The 20,533-nt window shown below is 38.6% G+C and overlaps 1 protein-coding gene across 6 annotated transcripts in view; it reads left to right on the top strand.

Moving 5' to 3' along the window:
- Window positions 1-20,533, top strand: part of THRB (thyroid hormone receptor beta) — a 166,549-nt gene that overhangs the window by 27,880 nt on the left and 118,136 nt on the right. For 3 of the 6 annotated variants that reach the window (XM_074900533.1, XM_074900535.1, XM_074900532.1), the window contains exon 2: window positions 13,474-13,503. The exons of 2 other annotated variants lie outside the window; for them this stretch is intronic. The gene's annotated coding sequence lies outside the window, so the exon portion shown is untranslated. Of the gene's footprint in view, window positions 1-13,473; window positions 13,504-18,843; window positions 18,966-20,533 lie in introns of all 6 variants that reach the window. One more of the 6 variants, XM_074900534.1, reaches the window with a different exon arrangement.

The raw sequence follows: 20,533 nt of genomic DNA, 5'->3' as shown, positions 1-20,533 counted from the left end.
TTCACATGGAGGTAGCTTTCCATCAGGCGCACACGGCCACATCAGCAGCGTGGGTCAGCAAAGGTGCAGTTTGTCTTCAAGAGCTGGAGTCCAGGCTGCATCGTGGTCTGCAGAGCTGGTCGAGCGGTCAGTGTCTCTCTTGCACCCATAGGTAGCCCAGCAAGCTCTGCAGCACCTTCAGTGCTTATATGCTGTATGCTAATGCCTCAGATTGGCCAAGTCAGATATTCCTGCCCATGATCCGGCTCTGAAAGCATCAGAGTAGGGCAGTTTTAGTACCCTTTCAGGAGGTGATATGTACCTGGAAAGGACGTTCTGTCTAACGCAGGCAGCGTTGTTTATTGTGGGATACGCAGTGTGGGAAGGCAGGCGTGACATCAACTGTCTGTTACTATCCAGATAATACAAGATAGAAATTTAAGAGAAATCATAAACATGTTTGGCATATATACACAATAAAGTGTCTCCTGTAAGACTCATTCTTCCAGTGTTACCTAATCAATTTGGTACATTGTTTTTGAAGGTTTGATTTCTTTTACGCCTTGTATCTCCTTCTGGTACTCAGATGTCTGGCTGATGAGGTCTTTTGATGCTGTGTGCTGTATTTATAGCCCTTATGAACTTGTCTTGCAAAATCACTAGATTTTTATCACTCTTCTTTGAGTACTGAATCCTAAATATGCAGACTTGCTGGCACTTAGAGTGCTTTATTTGTCTATCAGAATATATTAAAAACAAGTCAGTCTGTCGGAACTGTCTGTCTTGAAAGGGTTAGGATTAAGGTATCAGTTTACCTAGTGGCAGCACTGAGCTGGATAACAGTAGATAGATGGACGGAAAGATTGGGAAAGAATTAACTATTAATTTAAGTATCTGGGAGTTATAAACTGGTATTTTACCAAAGCAGGTCTGTCATTATCTGTTTTGCTCTTTCTGTGGGCAGTTCCTGATGTCTTTAAGTCTGCTGCTGAATGCCATTTTGAAAATCTTTTCAAGGATAATTGCTGCTGCAGAGGTAGATATTCTCACGTTCTGTATGGCGCCTGGGTTATAAAAATGATGATGTCTCTAACTGTCTGTTTCATTCCTTTTTCACTTTTTTTCTGAAATTTAGAAAAAGAGGTGTTGGGACGTGAAACTGGTAACATGGATTGACCATCCTTGATTTTTGAAATCCCAGCTTTTATTTGTGGAATTTCCTGGATTTTTATTTACCTTTTAAATTATTTTCTGTAGAGAGTTCTCAGAGATGTTGTTAGACATAGAGTATGAGCCATGCTAACTAAACAAGTAACAGTTCCTATTGAAGCCTGAATTGATGTCTGTGTGGCAACATAAACACAGAACAGAAGAAAACAGGAGTTTTACAAGGAATCTAAAGAATCTGATAAGGCCCCCCTCTTTTGCTACTGAAGTATCTTAAAGATGGAGAGAAAGCTGATAAGGCACTGCGTTGAAGATAGGCAATATACCGTATAAAAGCAAAAGTTTAGCTTTCAGCTTACATAATAGACAGGGGAAAATGCCCCTGCAGATTATACTAGTTGCACTAAATGCCTGTCTGTTAAAAGCAGTTGAGCATGTTTCCTGCTGTGCTGGCATATAGAGCTGCTGTCTTCTGTGATGTAGCATTAAAACAACACAGTTTCAGCTGTGTTGAATTTTTTTTTTCCCCAGAAGTCTATGTCTGTCAGTCATTTTACAGAACTTGTTGGGAATTATGAATATAAAAGTTGTGCAACAAGGAAGTGGGCTGCTGTCCCACCCATCTCTGCTTTTCAGTGTCTTTTCACAGAAGCAATCATACATAAACTCAGGGCAAAGCTGAATTTAAGAGTTTTGAAATGTCAGTTCTTCAAGCCTTCTGTGGGCAAACTGCAACATATGATAAATTTGGGGGGATTTTGGCCCTTAACATTTATATTCAGTGCTACAAATACAATGTTTGGTTTAAACTCCGAGAGGCACTGTGCTTGAAATGGGCTGATGTGGCATATGTACCACCACGTCAGAAAAGTAGACAAGCTTTTGTTACTGCTATTTAGATTTTTTCTTCTAAAATACAACCAGAAGTTTTTTAATTTGTGGGAGATCTAAAATTTTCTTTTTCCTCCATTTAAGAAGGAGGCTTATTTTTGTGTGTGTTTGTTTTGGGGTTTTTTAACTTGTTGGTTGAAAATCTTTGCTGTGGTGTTTTTATTTCACTTAGGAAAGAAACCAACAAAAGTGGGCTTTTTGTTTTCTCCAAATTATGATGCTACTCTGATAATAGTTAAGGAATTTATTTTTTACTGTTTTTTGATACTAGATACAGGGTCTTAAATTTTCAAAAGTACCACATGATTTGGCATAAGGCCATTTTAGAGTGCATAACCTAAACCATCTCAAAGATAGTATTCAGTTCTTACTGGAAACAAGATTCCATTAAAGACATTTCAGTTTGTCAGCAAAATGCCCAGGCATCCAAAATAACCACTCATATGTGTAAATACAGGTTATTAGATTACCTGTCAGGCTGTGATTGAAAACTTTTCATAATTTGAAAAAGTTAGAAGATTAAAAGCAAACAAATGTTTACATCTGTCTATAATTACATAATGCAATGTGATATGATATTATAATTTATGATGTAATTTGACATAAAACAATTGCTTTATTGCCTGTGTTCTTGCAAAGGGAAGGGAAGCGGGAATAACTGATGGCTAGACAGTGTGCTAGATTTTGCTAATTTGTATGCTACAGTCAGGCAGATGGTGTAGTTGCATAGCTATGAACTATTATGATCTTGGTTCCTAAACTCTAGATAATTATAGCTGGATAATAGAATCCTCTGTAATTTTCTCTTTACAGTCCTTACAACAATGACTGATTTAGTGGCTATTTCTCCTTTTTTGCTTTTAGTTGGTGATGGAGTCACTACAAACAGGTGGTTAGTCAACAGCAAACATCAGTTTGTCAGTCTGTGATTCCTCGGGGCTGTAGCTGGGGGAGGCAGCAGGAAAGAAGTTGCTGAGTGGCCTGACATAAAAGAAATATGTAAATCTTATGGAGCAAAATGTAAAACCTAGCAAGGGTTCTCAAAACAGCAGCACCAAAATCAAAAGTGCCATTGAATGACAATTTATATGTCGTTAGGAAAAAGCAGAGTGGTGTGTTTATTCCTGCCGAGGAGACATTTTTGAGATTTTTGTCAACAGTAAATACATGTGACAGTAATCAGGGTGTCACTAAAATACATCTAGGAGCACAGTCCCTAAGCATAAGATTCTTGGTGTGTTTCATTCCCAAACACTGTCCCTTTCTTTTCACTGATGAAACAACAGGGAAGATAATTTGAACATCATAAATAAAAAGGTCTGATTTCAAATAGATGAGACTATCACAGTCATCTTTTGTGTTCACAGCATCACTTTCAGCATAGCATAAAATGAGAAATTAAAAAATTATTTAGGAGTTCACCATGGATGCATTCTTTGGGACAGGTTTACAGTTCAATATTGTTTTGAGTGAAGAAACCAGGTAAAAAATGCAAGGAAATGTAAAATGGTCCCATGAAACAGTTCATTAAAATAACCTGATAATAACTGTCAGCATTCAGTTGAAGACATGTTCATAGTTAATAATTTTGATTCTTCGTCGGTGAGGAAACCACAAAATACTCTGTCCAAGTTGTTAAAGATACCATCCAAAATGCCGTCCAAGATTTTGATTAAAACAGAGTATGCCTTTTGCACAATAAGATGTTATGGCTGGATCTAATTAACGATGAACAATTGGAACCATGGGAGAATAAAATAATGATTCAGATAAGTTATAGAGCTTTTCCATTACATAGTCCATATGCCCAATCCCAAATACAAAAGTCACAGATTGATCCTGAAATTAAAAAGCTAAACAATGTTGAAATACTATATGGAGCAAAAGCTCTTCTGGTTTGTAAAATGAAAAATGCAGATTTCTGCTCGATCGTAGCTTAGCTGCAGTATTCAGTTGCTTTGTCATACTGTACTTCTGATGCATTTGCAGAAGAGAGTTCCTTCCTTATAAGCAGGAAGCAAAACAAGTATGAAAGACTTTTCTGAACAAATTAGACAACAGAGAAAGTAGGATATTTTGTGTCTAATATTGTCTATGGACGTGAAATCACACATTGCAGTGATCAGGCTAGAAGACTGTGAAGCTCTGCCTCTCCCCCATATTCTCTCTGGGTTGCTTCTCTGCTCCTCTCCTCTACCAGTGGGCTTTAAGCATCTCTTTTCACCAGCAGCTCTACACTGATGTGGAAGTGTAGTGGAGGTGATGCTACCTTTTCCTCCCTCCTGTCAAATCAGGGCACTCAGCCCCCTTGCACCATGGGTTTGCTGCACGTGCCTCTTAATACTTCTATTTCTCCCTGCACATTCCTGTCACACTGCCTTCCTGCAGCCCTGTCTGGTTCAAGGATCTGTGCCAGAAGTCAAAACATTATAATTAATATATCAAAAAAAGGTTCTACATGGGAGACATATTACTCATGGTATTGACGTCTGTTGCTCTGGATGTGGGTTTCTCTTGACGATCTAATTAATTGTAGTGCCTGTCTTCATCAAAGCAATTAATAATAAACTAGTGGATTTTTTGTCATATATAGCACTAAGCAACTGTTTCAGTGTGTTGAAGGGTAATCTTAAAAATTCAATACCCAACTCTGCATGCTACTACCACCAATAATGAATTATTTACAAAATTTAAACTGATAATGAATCATGGATCTTATAGAAGAGGTTTGGGGAAGTAATTCTAGTTTTATTTACTATAGTTTCTTGAATAAGTCAGTTAGATTCTCCCATTTTAGTTTAACAATAAGCCAGTAGGATCAAAAGGATCTCAGGGTAACTTCGTACAACATGTTTTGACCTTATGATTCCCAGCAAAATGTTTTACTGTGAGGAGATGTAGAAATCTTCCTGACTTAACACGAACAGAAATTGTGGTAGTCACTGATAACTGAGTAAAGAATGTGTACCATACTGTATAATAACTTCTCAGCTATGGTCTGCTCATGGAATATATTGAAGTGAAACCTAACATCCTCTTTAATTCAGACAGTGGGATGCTTGAAATCATCTTTGCTTTTGTGTTTCTCTAGTCTTGGGACAAGCTGGCTGGCAGTTTGCTTCAGAGAATCCTCAGACACAGCTGTAACTGATACGGGTCCCCTGGGGAATTCTGTGCAGCCAGCCACAGGTCTCTTGTGTTCAGAGATCACCTGTCCACTGGAGATCCAAAATACTGGCTGCATCCACCATGGGTCAGGGCATCCCACTCCTCTGTGTCCAGGTGCCTTTCTTGACCAGATGGTCTTCATCCTTGGTGGTGCATTACTCAACTGATGCATTGTCATTCATGTGCTGGTGGCCTGATCTGTAGCTGGAGTGGGCTCATCAGTCAGTTGTTCTGCTCGTGTTCATCGTGCAACCGTGCGTCTGCTCAGCGTGGGCTGGTAGGGACTGCAGGCACCACCTTTTGGTCTCTGCTCCCATTTCACTGCCAAGATTTGCAGCTGACATGGTTTGGCTGGTTGATGGAGTACATCATCAACCTTTAGTGTGGTTTGTTGCTTTGGGCTCAAAGTTTGCTCATTTATCATCGTTTGCTAACTGTAAACCAGGTATATGCTACCAACTTCAGCCTATGTAGGACAGCTTGGCAGAGACTGCAGGCATCCTTTAGGGATGACATGCATTTAAAATGCCTTTCATGGTAATGTTATAAAAGTGTAAGTGGTGACAATGCTCAGAGAATTTCTTAAAAAAAATGTTTTCCATATAGCATTTCTTTTAATATATCCTTGTGCATAAACCCTCTCAGTATAATTAGAGCTTTGTAAATCCCCATTATTTGTTCTCTGTTTATAACAAAGGATTTTTCTGTTGAGTTACAACTGCAAATACTTCATAAACCTGTCAGCTGAGTATTGTCTGTAATATACTGGGGTGGGGGGGGAAACAAGCAAATACCACTGTCTTTCTAAAAATACAGAAATGTAAATGAAGCCTGTTTTATGGAGCATCCAAAATGGAGGAAATACCACTTTGCCCTTCCCTGTAGCTGTGCATTCAGAAGTTCTCAATATGCATAATTGCAGTTTTGAATTTGAGTATTTTGATTGTTTTTTTTTTTTCTGATCTCCCTTGGTAGAAATAAACTTAAAAGGCAATTGCAACAGATTGGCTTTGCTACATGACTACATAGTTACTAAACAAATATCTAACTCCATCAGTTTATCTCTTAATGGGGGTTTAGCCCAATTCCACCTTTCAGAAAAACCTGGAGCATGTTTGACCTTAGATCCAGAAAATAAAGCAAATGCCATTTCTTAAGGCTTTTATCCTGTTAGCTTAGCCAGAAAATCTTGATTCAATGATATTTTGAATTCAGTCATAGTTGGTTAACGCTAACAAATGATGTTATTGTCACTAACAGTGTTTACCACCACCTCTCCACAAATGATGAAGTTAGGCAGCTGCAGACACTACTTAAACGTAGCCGTGTTGCAGTGAAGATGTGTATTTGCTGTATATACTGGGTATGGGGAGGCATTTTCCAAAGTCCTTCTTAGACAAAGCCATTTCTTTTTCATTGTCTGTTTCTTATAGAGACAACCAAACCTGCCATTTGAGAAAACTTCCCAGCAGAATTGTTGGTATGATCATTATACAGTGTTGTTGTACAATACTACTTAAAATCTTTACCGTAAACAAGAAGAAATTACTCTCCTCTCTAAGCTTGCTTTCACTGCCTTTCAAATGGCAGATTTCCATTTTATTTATTCTTAGGGTATTTTTCATAGCTTTCAAAATGTATGCAGAGCTTAAGGACTTAGTCTTTCCTCAAATCATACAGTCTGTGCCACAGTTCTGAACTGCATTGGGACAATTTACTGGACATGTGCTATAAGTGGGACTTAAATGAGGGTAGGTGCTGTACAGGTAGAACAAAACAGAAGAAAGAAATGTAAGCAAAAAAAGGATCTTAAAATCAAAGCAGTTAACATACTACAGACTAGTTAGCTGTAATTTTTTCCCCATTAGATGCATGTATTAAAGATCTGCTTTCATAGAACTTTTTTGCTTTTATTTTAGATGGAATTACCATGAGATCTGCATTCCAGTGTGCAGGTATGATGGTTGTTATCCACCATCCCAAGCAGAACATGGCACCACCAATTTAGTTATTTTAAAAAGTACTGGGGGAAAAAAACATGTGTTCTGGATGTATCATGAGTTGGAGGCAGCCAGGCTTTAAGCTCTGGGATGTGTTGGTTTGGAACTAGCACCCTGGTAAAGATAACATAGCAATCTGTTGTGGTTTATTCCAGAACTCAGTACAGCAATATTTACTTTATGTACATTCTTGAAGATACTAGCCTTTTTAATTGTGCCATTATATAGAAGACAAACTAGGGGCAATTAAGACAACCATAATCATTCTCATGTCAGTGGGGTGATTATAAGCAGAAAAATGCATGCTTCCTCATACAGGGTTTGAAGGTCCAAGTCTTATCTCTGCTGTAGTTTATGCTTACTCAGACATATGGATAATGATTAAAATCAGGCATCTGGCGTAAAGCAGTCTGAATCTAAGGACGCAGTGTCTCACCTTGTTTTGACTGTCTCAGCTTGACTGCTCTCTGGGATCCTCTTCAGTAAGCTGGAGTAGGAGAGGAGAAAATTCCAGGGTGCTGTTTGCACCACCAATCTCAGAAGGGGTGGCTTCCACCAATAACTGGTTAAACACATGTGGCATGAATACCCCCTGAGTCCCCATAACTTTCCTTTTCACCACCTTCATACGTCGCATTTAAAGCTTGAAGGTTCCCCTCAGATTTCACTATTGTTTATTTTTTTGTGAAGTTTTTGGCAATACTCAGAAAAGTGATGAACACTGATAGTTGAAAGCTATGTGCGAAGTCTTGTTTTCAACATCCTGATGCCTTTCATAAGGGTTTTTGATCCTAGGCAAGGTTTTTGAGCCTAAGGTGAATGGAAAGTTTCTCATTGACTAAAATGTACATTGGTGTGCTTTTGGTGACACTGGGCTGGGCCCCACAGAGATGACATCCATAAATACCTTTCAGAGGGAGAAAATAATTGGGTTTAGGGCACATGATTTATGTTACGCACAGAGAGAATAGCTGCCCTTTTCTGAGACCTGCTTAGTTCTGAATTCTATGAATACCTACATTACAATAATACATTAGCTTTTCCTTTGAATGGCACAAATAGTACATTTTTTAAAAAGAGTAGAGAAATAAGTTTGATGATTTGAAACAATTATTTTTGGTACAGTTTTTATTTTAAAAGTCAGTTAATTTATCTGTCCTTTTTTAAGTCAAGGAAAATTGTGACATTAAGATTTATAATGTAAATAAAATGTACTGTAATAGAACTTGAAGGTCTACTAGCCAAAGTATACTTTAATCTTGTTAATTCTTCATTAAAACAGAGAATTGTAATGGCAATGCTGGCAAAACAGGTCTATATTATTGTCTGTGAACTCACCATTTACTGGAGAGGATAATAGCTTCCAGACAGTATATTTGTAGCATTTTCAGTAAAGCAGCCGGGAGTTTTTAGCTCTTCAGGATGGTCTCAACAAACATAGAACAGTAGCAGTGGTGATTTTTGTTTCCTCATTATTCTACCTCTGAACAGCTGGGTCAAGCTACCTGGCTGAAATTTAAGACTTCTTATGCCCAGGAGGAGGGCTAGCTTCCAAAAAGTCATTCAAGTTTTCTGTGACAGCTAGTCATCAAGAGCAATAATAAACGGTGAGTGAAGAAAGAATAATGTGCCTGCGCATTCAGCACTTCCTTGGGGAGAAGGACAGACGTGAGATGGTGGCTCAGTGACTGGTCATGATGGTGGGGCAGCAAAGCATGGACCACATATTCCTCTTGCAGTTGGCAGTTATGTGTGTGCATGTATAGCTGTGGGTGGGGTTAAATGCAGTTTTTTGGCAACGATGGTTAATTTTTAATCTGTACATATGCTTTATGTGGAACTATTTTATGTGTTTTCTGCCTTCCAGCTATGATCTTGTCTTTGCTGTTCAGTCTTCCAGCCTTTTATCCTGAAGAGAGCATATACCCACATGGTAATTATAATTAACATTGTACTGGTAGTAAACATTCTCAGGATGCATCTGTAGGTCCCAGAGTTTAGATTGTGCACACAGGGCTATCTACTGCCTTGGCGCACTGGCAGAGACTGAGCACCCATCAAGAAGCACCAAACAACCCAAGGCACACTGTGTAGCATTTCAGAAATGAAAATGCCTCTCACAGATTAGACTTTGGCATGCTGCAGTCATGGCTTTTCACTCTACAAAGTGCATGGCACAACTTGCTAACTACTGCAAGTGCTGGAACTGTGAAATCAAATGGCCTTGAGTCAAGACTTGTGGGGCAGGAAGAATTAAATTACGTTTCTATGCCAGCAGAGTTCCTTGCATCTTGAGGAAGTACTTTGCTGAGGGAGGTCAGTGAGATTTTCTCTGCTGTCGTGGTTTGTTTTTTTTTCCTTAAGTTTGTGTTTTTATTTGTTTTGGGTTTTTGTCACTGACATGCATTTTAATTCTTACTGGGAGCTGCTAAACAGCAGAACTGAAAGCCAAAGTTACTGAAGCAGCTTCAGGAATAAATTTATCTCTTGGTCAGGATTCTTGGTCCCCCACCCCTTTCTTTTTACTTCCTTGGCTCTGATGGAATGAGAACTGGGTGGCTTTTCCAGGCCTGGTTATCTTTCTGCGATCTTTTGTGAAAAAGGAAATTGTAGTTGCTTTGCTCAGTCAGTCTCCTTGTGGACCTCTTAACATCAGAAGTAAACTGAAGCAAATTCTGGGGTGATGGTGAAACTGTCTAGGAGACGGAATAGATTTGCGTCTTTCGGTAACTTCAAATAATTTTCCCCCTAGTTGTTTCTTTCTAAATAAACACATCTGTGATGGATTTCAGGAGCCTAAAAGTAATTTTTAACAGGATGAATGGGATTTTGTTGGATAATAATATATGTATAACAAGAAAAGTAGTACCTCATCCCTAATATGGTATCTGTTCAAAGACATAGGCAGAATATGTAATTTGTATCTAAATTTTGTGAAGTGCACCTGGAAGCCTTTTCTCCTACTGTGTACTGGATAAGTGCTGAATCATTTGGAAATAACTTGTTTTAGCTGCTTGGGTGTATTCATTATAGGGATCAAACCCATGTTTTGGTTAATGGCAAGATATATTGCTGTATCTTTAGCTTTGCAATTTCTGCTAAGCAGCATATAACAGGAAAGATAAAAATGACTGAAACAAAAAGGAACACTTTTATGTGTACAACTCTGCGCAGTCAATTTTCTAAGTCTGGTAAAGGAGGAAATTTTCACTTACATCTATTCTGTTGTCTAATCAGTTTGTCAATATTAGTTTTTTGTGGTTCGACTGGAGTCAGTGAGTCTTCGTTAAGAAAACTTAGGAACAGCATCAGTATCAAAGTACATTGTTAAAACAATCCCTGTCAGTAGGGTTTTTAGTGTTTTAGAATTTACAAAACTGATTCATAAGGAGTTGTTCTCAAAAAGATTGACCTTGCAAAAAGATTTATGATTGGGTTTGTATCTGAATTGAAAGGATAATGGTAAATACCTTGTTGAAATTATGGAGCCTTTTGTCACTGAATGTGGACAGTTGTCTGCTTAGTTTAACTTAATTGTATTGATGTGCTTTTGAGACAGTCTGCTAGAATCCCTCCAGAGCGCATCCAAAGTTAACACATTTGATGACTGGCAACAAGTACAGTTTTTACTGCAAAGAGGCATATGTTTAGAAAAATGACACATCTGAATATTGCTTTGAAAATGTCTTCTAATTTTTTTGGTCGAGATCTTCTCTTCCATCTAAGCAAGGAGGTCATTAAGCATGAAAACAGAGCCTCACTTCCCCAGTGTGGTTTTGGGCACACTGTGGAGGAGGTTATCTCCACTTGGATAGAAGTGAGATGATCTGGAGATAGAGAAGCTTCCTGCTACCTAATGGAGAACTGTGATGGGCCCTTCTTCCTCTAGAACATAGTCCTCTTGGACCTCTTGGTGTCTGCTGACACCATGAAGCTAGGTCAGCAGCAGAGCCTATGAGAATGTATGATGGGAGGTGCACATGGCCATCATTATAGCTTGTCCTGTTATCAACAGCTAGATCAGATAAGGGAAATTTATGCAAACTGTTTCTTTAAGCATGCTAGATTTTTTTTTTTTCTGGGGAGTCATAAACCCTGCCAAAGTCAGCTTTCATTCTTCTTTTAAAAGTACGTAGGATGAGTTAAATATGCTTCAAAGCAGCCTGTGCTGTGAGTGTTTCTAACATAGAAATACTTCACTTCAAAAGCTGTGGATCTTGTCACAAGTCCAGGATGACTTTTAGTCTTCTTCAGACTTGCCTCTGTACCTGCTTTGTGGTTAAAAGAGGCTATCCTGTAAGATATTCCTTTCCCTTCCCACAAAGAACCATTCTGGTCCCATAAACTTTGTGCTGTGGACCGCTGTAGTATTGGGACAGGTGAGTAATAAAGAATCAGAGACATAATATGTCCTCAGTTGCACTCTGACTAGCTTCAATGGGTGTTTTGCATGAGAAAAGTAAGAAGGATTTGGCTCGTGCTGTAATAAATCCCACTCAATCCTACTGAAACCCTGCCTAGCATCCAGTGATACAATGCTTACTGGTTCTGTCCTTTGATTCCTGCATACAAAACCTTTCTTAAGATACGTCCGTGTGGGTGACCCACACATAAAGCCAGACAGGTAAAGTGAAGTAATCTGATGCTGAAGCATGTTTTAATAGCTGATAATCAGAAGGAGCTGTAGAAATTTAAACCTATGAGGTTTTTATATATTTTACCAAATACTGCAATGATGTTGTAGTTTTTCCTCTTCCTTTAAAGGTATATATGTGCAGATACTCTGTTGTGGGAAATCCAGGCATTGCAAATGTCAGCTCTAATGAGCTGATTGATAATAATGAGATCTCATGGTTTTTTTCACAATGGATGGTTAATCTAATTAATTTCTGCACTTCAGGAATGTATCTTTTTAAGTTTACCTGTTCCATTTCTGAGATAGGCTCATTTTATAGGTCTCTTATAAAATACCATGTGAACATACTCTCAGTTAAGGCAAGAGGAACTTCTGCTATTCAGTTAAGCTTTGCTTCCCTCAGATTGACAAATGCACAGCCATTGCTAGAAGACTCTTGTTATTAATCCCTCTGTCCCCCAAAACACAGTATTTTCATCGTAGAGCAGAGAATTCATCTTGTCAGCCGTTGCACTGGTCACGTGCTTTGAGGACAAGCTTCGAATTCGTCCTTGGCAAAGATGAACCTCTCCTTGTTTTCCCTTCATCTGTAAATTTCTAACCATACTGACTGATGGCTAATGAAGTGTACAGAAAGTGCTAGAGGTTGAGGTGCATTGCCTGTGACTAAGCATGATTTTCTCTGCTTTTCAACAAATACCACTAATAATTGTCAGGTTTTATTAGACTCAGCTTTTTGTTTTCTATTTCATGCTGTGTATTATGCTAATTTAAAAAATGAAATAAGATAAAGCGTGATTCTGTTCTTGCATATATTAGTGGCAAAAAAATCGCATTTACTTCAGAGTTGCCAGAATTCAATTCCCAATTATAATGCTGATGCCTGCAAATAGTTCTCCTCAGTTGTAAAGGACTGACAACGGTCGCAAAGAAACGAAAGGCTAATTAATATTTTTGCAGGCCTCAAAATTAATTGATTGTTCTGAGTCATGATGGAACTTTTTCAGAATAGTCATAAGGCTTTTTTTGTATTTTGTGATGTACATCAGTAAGCTATTGGCAAATGTGCCATTTAAAATGGCTTAGCTGAAGCAGATCTTTAATGAAATTGCTTGATGCTTTCGTTCTTCTACAACCGCCACTGATCCTACTTGTTTTGGGATTGAACAGAAAATAGCTGCTTTTAAAAAAACTTTCCAGACGGGAAACTCTTTGAACGGGCATACTGAAATGCAATCTTGTCTTACAATAGAAAATACCAAGTGTCCAATGAAAATAGTATCAATACAAATACCAGTTACAAAACATTGCTTGCAGTGAAAATAGACATATAAAGTGTGCCTAAACATTCTGCAGTTTAGGTGATGAATTGACTGGATCAGTTGTTCGTATTGATATTACCAAAGCATTTGAAATGTTTGTTCAGAACAGCTAGTTAAGATAGTAAATAAATAAAGGCCTCCACACCAGAATGTTGAGAATTATTAACTCCCCAAAGTAATGGAAATTTATTTCAGTTATGCAAAAAGAACCCCATAGTTTTGGTCTTAATTGCAATGAAACTAAAGTAATAACTTCAGAAAGTGCTTTTTGCCAAATGAATCTTTAATACAAATTCTTTGCTCTTTTCAGTGGAAGAACAGAAAATGAAGCTCTAATAAGGTAAGATTTTTTTTTTATTATTCCACTTCAGTAAAATATTCAAGTTAATTGGAGGTAATTTTTAACAAATATGCTCAGCATTTCAGAGTGGATCCTAGACATAGTATGGGTCAGTACGTCAAAGCACAAAAGGGAAAGTAGACAGTATTGCAGAATAAGCATAAGAACATTTGTTCATTTTTTATTGTTACTAAACCACTATTTGGTCTTTTAATCAAAATAAGATACCTGCACAGATTTGGAAACTTCTTTTTGCCTGTAAGGAAATTACAGGTAATTGTTTTTCAGCAGACTCTGTAGTTTTCACTACCCAGTCAATTAAAATCCCCACTTATAAGGAGAACATTTTTGCAGTTTGAAAATGAAATATTAGCGTATATGCTGATAAAATAAGCTTTGTAGCAAATTTTGGGGTTTTGAGATGTGGTGGTGGGAGTTCATGAGTTACATAGTTAAATAAATATATCTGTAGAGGAGGAGTGAACTCTTCTAGGAGTGAATATTTCCTCCTCTTCTGTGTAACGTGATTCAGGCTGCCTTCTGGAAATGGATTCTGTATGCATCTGCTAGATAAGAAGAAGGCAGAAGGTATTTCAATACGTTACCAACAGCAAAGGGTGTTAAAAAGGGGGGTTTATCTTTTTATTTCTTTCATTGCTAGTAAGAGTGCTGACATTCACATGCTGTGTTATCTGGAAGAGGAAGCAGCTATGTCAAATAACATAACCAGGTGTATGATGGCAAGTTGTTCTGACAGGCAGCTGCAGTATGAACCTGTGCAGAGCATTACAGAAATACATAATTAACTTTTCAGTCACAGGTAATAGTTTCATTTTGAATAGCCCTTCACAGGATACTGAGGAAGGGGAGTGGTGTTAGTTACTGTTTTCCTTTCCTCCCATATTTGCCGTTTGGGTTTTTATCAGAGATTACAGTAAAAGCTTGCAGAGTTGTTAGCTGGATTTTGTGCACCTGTTTCAAGTCAAACACCTTCCAAATGGAAGTGTGATTAAAAGGAATGGTTTTTAAACCTGCTGAGATCTTAAACCAGTAAAAGTTGATACATCTCCATGAACTGTGTTCTTGATTTGCAGAGGGGCATTCTTGGAATAGGGAAGAGAGAGGCTAAAAAAACCAACCAGTTAAGCTATGCAAAATGTAAACTGTTTGAAATCACAAGTGAGTAGAAATGTGAAATATTAATGGAAAAAACAGAAGTGTTGTGAAAAAGTAATGATGTGTCATATCACATTTTTTTTGTTGTGGAAAATTTTAAAGTGATGTTGTAAATAGCCGGCAATCTGGCTTTGCATATTTTTGCTTTGTATTAGTACATGGAGAGTATGTGCGTGTATTTGCAGCTACAAAGGTGTGTGCATATATAATACGTCTCTGAGACAGCAAGGTGCTGAAAGCCCTTCTGGAAATAGGGCTGAGGACACTAAGGAACTCTGTAATGTGTTGGGGATCACATGGGTAGTACAGGGATTTAGTAAATGCCAGGAGAAATTCTAGTTCTGAGCAGTCTTTGTCCACTGATCTCATCAGCGTCTGTGATCCAGGGAGGACACAAGTCCGCCTTCTGTCTCCTTACCAAGATTCAGCCATACAAGAACTGGGCAAACGTTGCAAAAATGAATTAAGCTCGCTGTGTTTGTAGTTGATCACCTAACACAAGAGAGCTTTATGTGGAGCCTCTGAATGCTACAGGAATATAAAAGCCTAAGTAATATGCCTAAGTAATACAACATGACAGCAGTAGTGGAAATTTACTCATTTGTTTCCCAGAGTCACAACTGGAAGTATTTTCGGGTACATATTGCTCACTCCTGGATTTCTGCCCAGGCAGTGCATGCAGAAGTACTGGGTCATTCTGTTAGCAGGATTTTTATGTCATTTTGACATAAAGTAATAGGACACCACCTGCCATCAGCCATCTATTTCTTTTTAAGTTAACTATAGTATTTAGTAACTACCAATCCAGTTTGAGCTAAAATTTATCAGCTAAGTTAAAAATGAAACTCTGCAGATCGCAGTGGTATTTATCCCAAATTTCAAGGTCTTACAAGTGGGTGACTGCTAAGAAAGCTGGAAAAGCTTGTTAAAGAAGATGCTCGATGCCTTCCCCTCGCACTTGAATTGACTTTTCTCTTTTATGGTCAAAAGCTGTCTATAATACCACCGCAGCTGCTCTGCGTTGGATTCAGGAATCACTGTTTTGATTTGCCAAGCAGGCAAACTATTTATCTCAGGTAAGAGAATTCTGAGGTGTGATGTGGTTAGTATCTAAAAATATCTGTGTAGGGAGATAGGATAGGGCTCCAACAGACAAAAACAAAGCAAGATAAGTGAGAGGAGTTCACGTGTGAAATATGATACCGTAGGTGTAATTAACCATTGGAAACGCTTAGAAAGGAATGTGGTAGATCGCTTGGAGTAATTAAATCAAGATTAGATCTCCTTCTGAAATATCTTCTAGTAGAGTTACAAGTTCTTGTGCTTTGTAAAGAAATTGCTGCGTGAGGTGTTACAGCCTGTGCCAGGCAGGAAGTCAGACCAGATTATTGTAAAAGTTCCTTCAGGCCTTTTAAATCCACATCTCCACCAGCAAAGGCTCTTATGTGGTACAAGCAGCCACAGGATTTCCAGAATCAGAGATGGAGCAGGTCACTCTTGTTGCAGTGCTGAAAGGTTGAAAATTCTTTGAGCCAATCCTTGAAGAGACATGGTGATGGGTACCCCGCCACTGAGTTTGCAGGTTTTGTGTGCTGCAGTCGTACGTACTAGTACTGACCCAATTTCTGCTTGTGTCTGATCAGTCCATAGACACATCTTTCTGCATAATCTAATACTATTTCACCTGATTTACTTAGTAGCTTGCATTTTGTATTTAATTCACTGAAAAGTAATAATTTATCTATGATGTTTACTGAATCCCTTCTGCGATATAACTAAAGTCCTGAATTAATTCCGAATTTTCTTCAGTTGTACAGTGAGCATAATGCCATCATCTCTAACATAGAATCTTCTATAGCCAGTCTTAATATCCATATGGGTAGAAAGTGCAGGTTAAATTTTTAGCAGATTATGTAGGATTCCTAGTATAAAATAATCTACTTTCCCCAAAACTGGAAAAGTAGTAAGTTGTATGTTTTCTATGGGACCTGCATGGGATACTGAGAGAGAGTGGAGGACACTCACCTTTCAGTTCTCATCAGCCACAGGGAAGTGCATCCTTGTTTCACTGGGTAAGAGGCAGCAGATCCTTTCCATAGAAAATATATAAAAATGATTGATCATAAAGTAATTTTATCCTAGAAGAAACACAAAAGACTGTGTTGAACAAGAGCCCTCACTCCTTTTTGTTATTTCAATAAGCTCATTAATTTCAACATCCAAAGTTAATCAGGAGTTACTATGCAAAAATCCATCAACTTGAGCTCAGAATTATGTCATCCTACTGCATTTATGTAGCATAGCTTCTGTTACAGGAATGTACAGAGTAACTCCACAGTAGTATGACAGGAGCAATAGCCAAGAGTTGTGCTGGCTGTATGTGTGCATAAAAAATTACTCAGGAGTTTTCATGTAATTCCGGCTCTGTTGAAAGACTCGTGGAAAAGCTCTTCTTTAAAGCTTTAAGAAACTAGAGATATCCAGAGTAATTTGAGGGTGAGCCTAGGCATATCGGAGGATCTTGTGTTCCAGAACACCTGATACCCAACCTGCCAGCAGTTGATGGGCACTTAGTACCTGGTTTGTCGTTCTTGTACTCTGACCATCCCTACTGCTCTCCCTTCCTGGACTAACGTGTACATATGGTTTACACGTGGCAGTCTAAACCTGAATTGGGAAAAATTATTAGACTAAGCCAATAGGAAACTAAAGTAGAGAAGAGAAATACCCTTGAGTTTGATAACCCATAGTAAGCTGGCTGAGATGCGTAAGTCTGTGACCCTGCACGTGGAGGCTACACCTGCTTTCATGGACATCCAAGAAAAAGAGAAAGGTGAGAGAGGGCAAGAGATTGGAAAAGGATAAAAAAAGGTTAATTACCCTTGGTAGTAGGTAAGGGATTTGTGGCTGTGGTGAAGCAGAAAGGAGAGAAGACTGGTTAGTCAGGAGTCAGACATGTTTGTCTGGTTACTGTGCAGTAACAGTTGTGATTTTTTTAGTATGAAGTTTCTTAGGCACCATCTCTCTTTAAAATATATCACATGCCTATGGTTTTCACAAGTTCCTGATAGCTGTAATACTGACCATGGAGAGTATTTAAAAACAAACTTCAGGATTTCTTTTTTTCATATGTTTGCTACCACTGAGTCACTCTTAATGGATACTTCAGTTCTGAAAAGGAGGCTGTGACATGGAAGAAAATTGCTGTTTCCGTTAGTAAATGTATTTGTGCCATCAAATTGCTGCTGTTTTCTTGTGAAAAGTCTGTGGCTAAGTCATATAATGTAAAGGAAAACAGTCTTTCATACCACAGAAGAAATGCCTGTACTGGGCATAAGGCCACAAAAGGTACATAAGGCTACAAAATTGATTTTGGTTATCACTGAGAGCTTCCATGGCATTTCTTTCTGTTCAGGCAGTGCTGTCAAAGCACTCTAGATGACAAAAAGGAGGAGTTGTGTCGAGGTCTGGGGAGTTCCCTTGGCTGATTTCCAATACACTTCTAGTCCCGAATTAGTTATTTATGTTGAGGCACTGCACTTGCTTTAAAGGCTCAGTTTTACAGCATTTAAAAGCTGTTGAATCCTGTTTCCTGCACTTTATTTACTTAATAATCCTTATAAAAGAATCGATGATTTTACCTGGGTAACTTGCTGTTCTCTGCCAAGAAATAAAGGTGCTTTTAAAATTATATTTTAAGTTCACATGCTGTGTTGGAGCACAGTTCGGTGTGAAGAAGTACCCTGGTGCTTATTGTGTGCTCTCAGTGTCTGCTCAGTTGAGAGTTAAGCGTGCTGTGCTCACTGTTACATAACTTTGCAAAAAGTGTCGATTCAGGGAAATGCTGCTGCTGTGAGAGAATAGGAGCATTGGGAATGTTCTCTCCCGCTTTGCGGAAATGTGGCTTTTGGTGACTAGTACACTTGAAAAATAGCAGATCGTGTGTATGCGCTCACTGACGGAGTCCAACTTGAACATCACGATAATGTTCAGGGCAGCTGGTGCTGCTGTTTGCTGCAGCCCTGGGAAGATGGATGTGGGTTTGGAAACAGCAGGCTGGTACAGCACGCGTGTGGCTGCTACCAGAAGGGGTTTGCAGCCAGACAGTGTTTTGAGTAACCTTTAGAAGACTGCTTCTGAAAAATTGCCGGGTTGTCCTAACAGATCAATTCCCATCAGCGGGAGAGGCAGCTGTTCGTTTGGCTACATCTACTTTACTTGGCTGTGTGGGTCATCCTGATGAACAGAGTGGGCTCCTAAGACTTACCTGTGGAGAAGAGAGACAGGTAAGACAGTGTGTAGAGTGTCAGATATTCTGTTCATCTTTTGGCATTATGGACATAGCCTTGCCTTCTGTATGTGGTGGAGGAGTACGTTGCTAGTCTAATTTTTCTACCTTTGCCATTTTGCACATAGCCCCTCTGTTTCAGCCCTGAGGGATCCTGTTTACTGCTGAATATTTCAGATTAATGTACCCTGCTACTAGCAGTAGCCAAAGCCTCCCCTTGCCCATATATATTACTATGAAAGTATGGATAAGAAGGTAAATTAAAGGTTAGGAAAGTCAGTGTTGACTGAATATCATCAATCTTAGTCTCTCTAAGCACCATGTATCTGCTCTCTGCCTTTTTGTCTGAGATTGTAGAAAGTCTGTCTAGAAGCTGCTGCAGATCTAAATGGTGTTAGCTAGATTTGCTTCTAGATCATTCTCATCCAGCAGCATCCTCAGAGCAAGCTTTGGTTCTGTTGTTTCAATTTTCTCATCTGTGGCTTTAATCCAGTGCTCTTTCTTTAGTCACGTAGTATACACCTGTCCTTTAAGTCCCACAGCTCTCACCCTCTCCAATTTAGGGTCTCAGCTGTTTGCATTGTTGCACAGGAGACTCTGTGAATGATTTAATTTTGTCAGTTGAGGTAAACAGACAGTAAAAACATACGCCACATCACAAAGTGTTCTCTAATGACTTCTTTGACAAGTGCAGTTTAATTATTTAGCATAGCTTGTAAGAGGAATGAAGTCCTAGTAACATAAAACTTAACACTCTCCTATTAATTTTTCCCCAAGAGGTGGGAAAAGACTGCTATAGTTTTGTGCACAAACTGAGAGCGTGCAAACTAATGAGATTCTACTGAAGATACGTAAAAGGGGCTGGAACCTTTCAGTGCTTCTTAATAGTTTCGTTAATAGGTAGTAAATCCAAGAGCATCCCACAGTTAGACAAGATTCTGCCTGTGTTGGCAAACCAGAAGATGCCGTCTGATGCTTTGCCAAAACAAAACAGAGTTTTCTTGGCCCAGCTTTATTTTTATTGAATGTGTAACTTAGTAGAGGAAAAGCTGTAAGTCACAGACTTGCTGAAGAGGTATCATTCAAAATAATTTTCTGTAGCATGATAGATTTCATGTTGCTACAAAATAAATATTTAATCAGCGCTAATATTTTTGGTTCCCTCAGGCAGCAAGAGATGTAGAAGTTCTAACTTTATACTCAGGTAAGTGCAAATGCAATCTAGCAGGAAGTTCAAAGTGAAATGCATGCATATCCTAGAGATTTTTTTTAAATGGGCTTTAGGTGCAGCCAGCCAGGATTGATGTTTAATTTTGTTCCTGACATAGGAACAGTTTATCTGTAAGTTAAAAAGCCCCACCTCCCAAAAAAGGAAAAGAACCTAAAAAGATTAATTGAACTGCAAGCCAGCATGCCTATTTGATTGATTTGAGTTGTATGGTGAACTAGATCATTTAAAATTACATTTTTAAAAAAAAAGAAAAAAGAAATAAATATAAACAAGAAAAGAAAGAAATATAGCCTCAAATGATTTACTTTTCAGTTGCAAAGCTGCCTCAACCATGC

This window comes from Athene noctua, chromosome 2 (genome assembly GCF_965140245.1).
Source record: "Athene noctua chromosome 2, bAthNoc1.hap1.1, whole genome shotgun sequence".
NCBI classification, from domain to species: domain Eukaryota; kingdom Metazoa; phylum Chordata; class Aves; order Strigiformes; family Strigidae; genus Athene; species Athene noctua.
The sequence above is the reverse complement of the archived record's forward strand: the minus strand, read 5'-3'. Positions and strand labels throughout refer to the sequence as shown.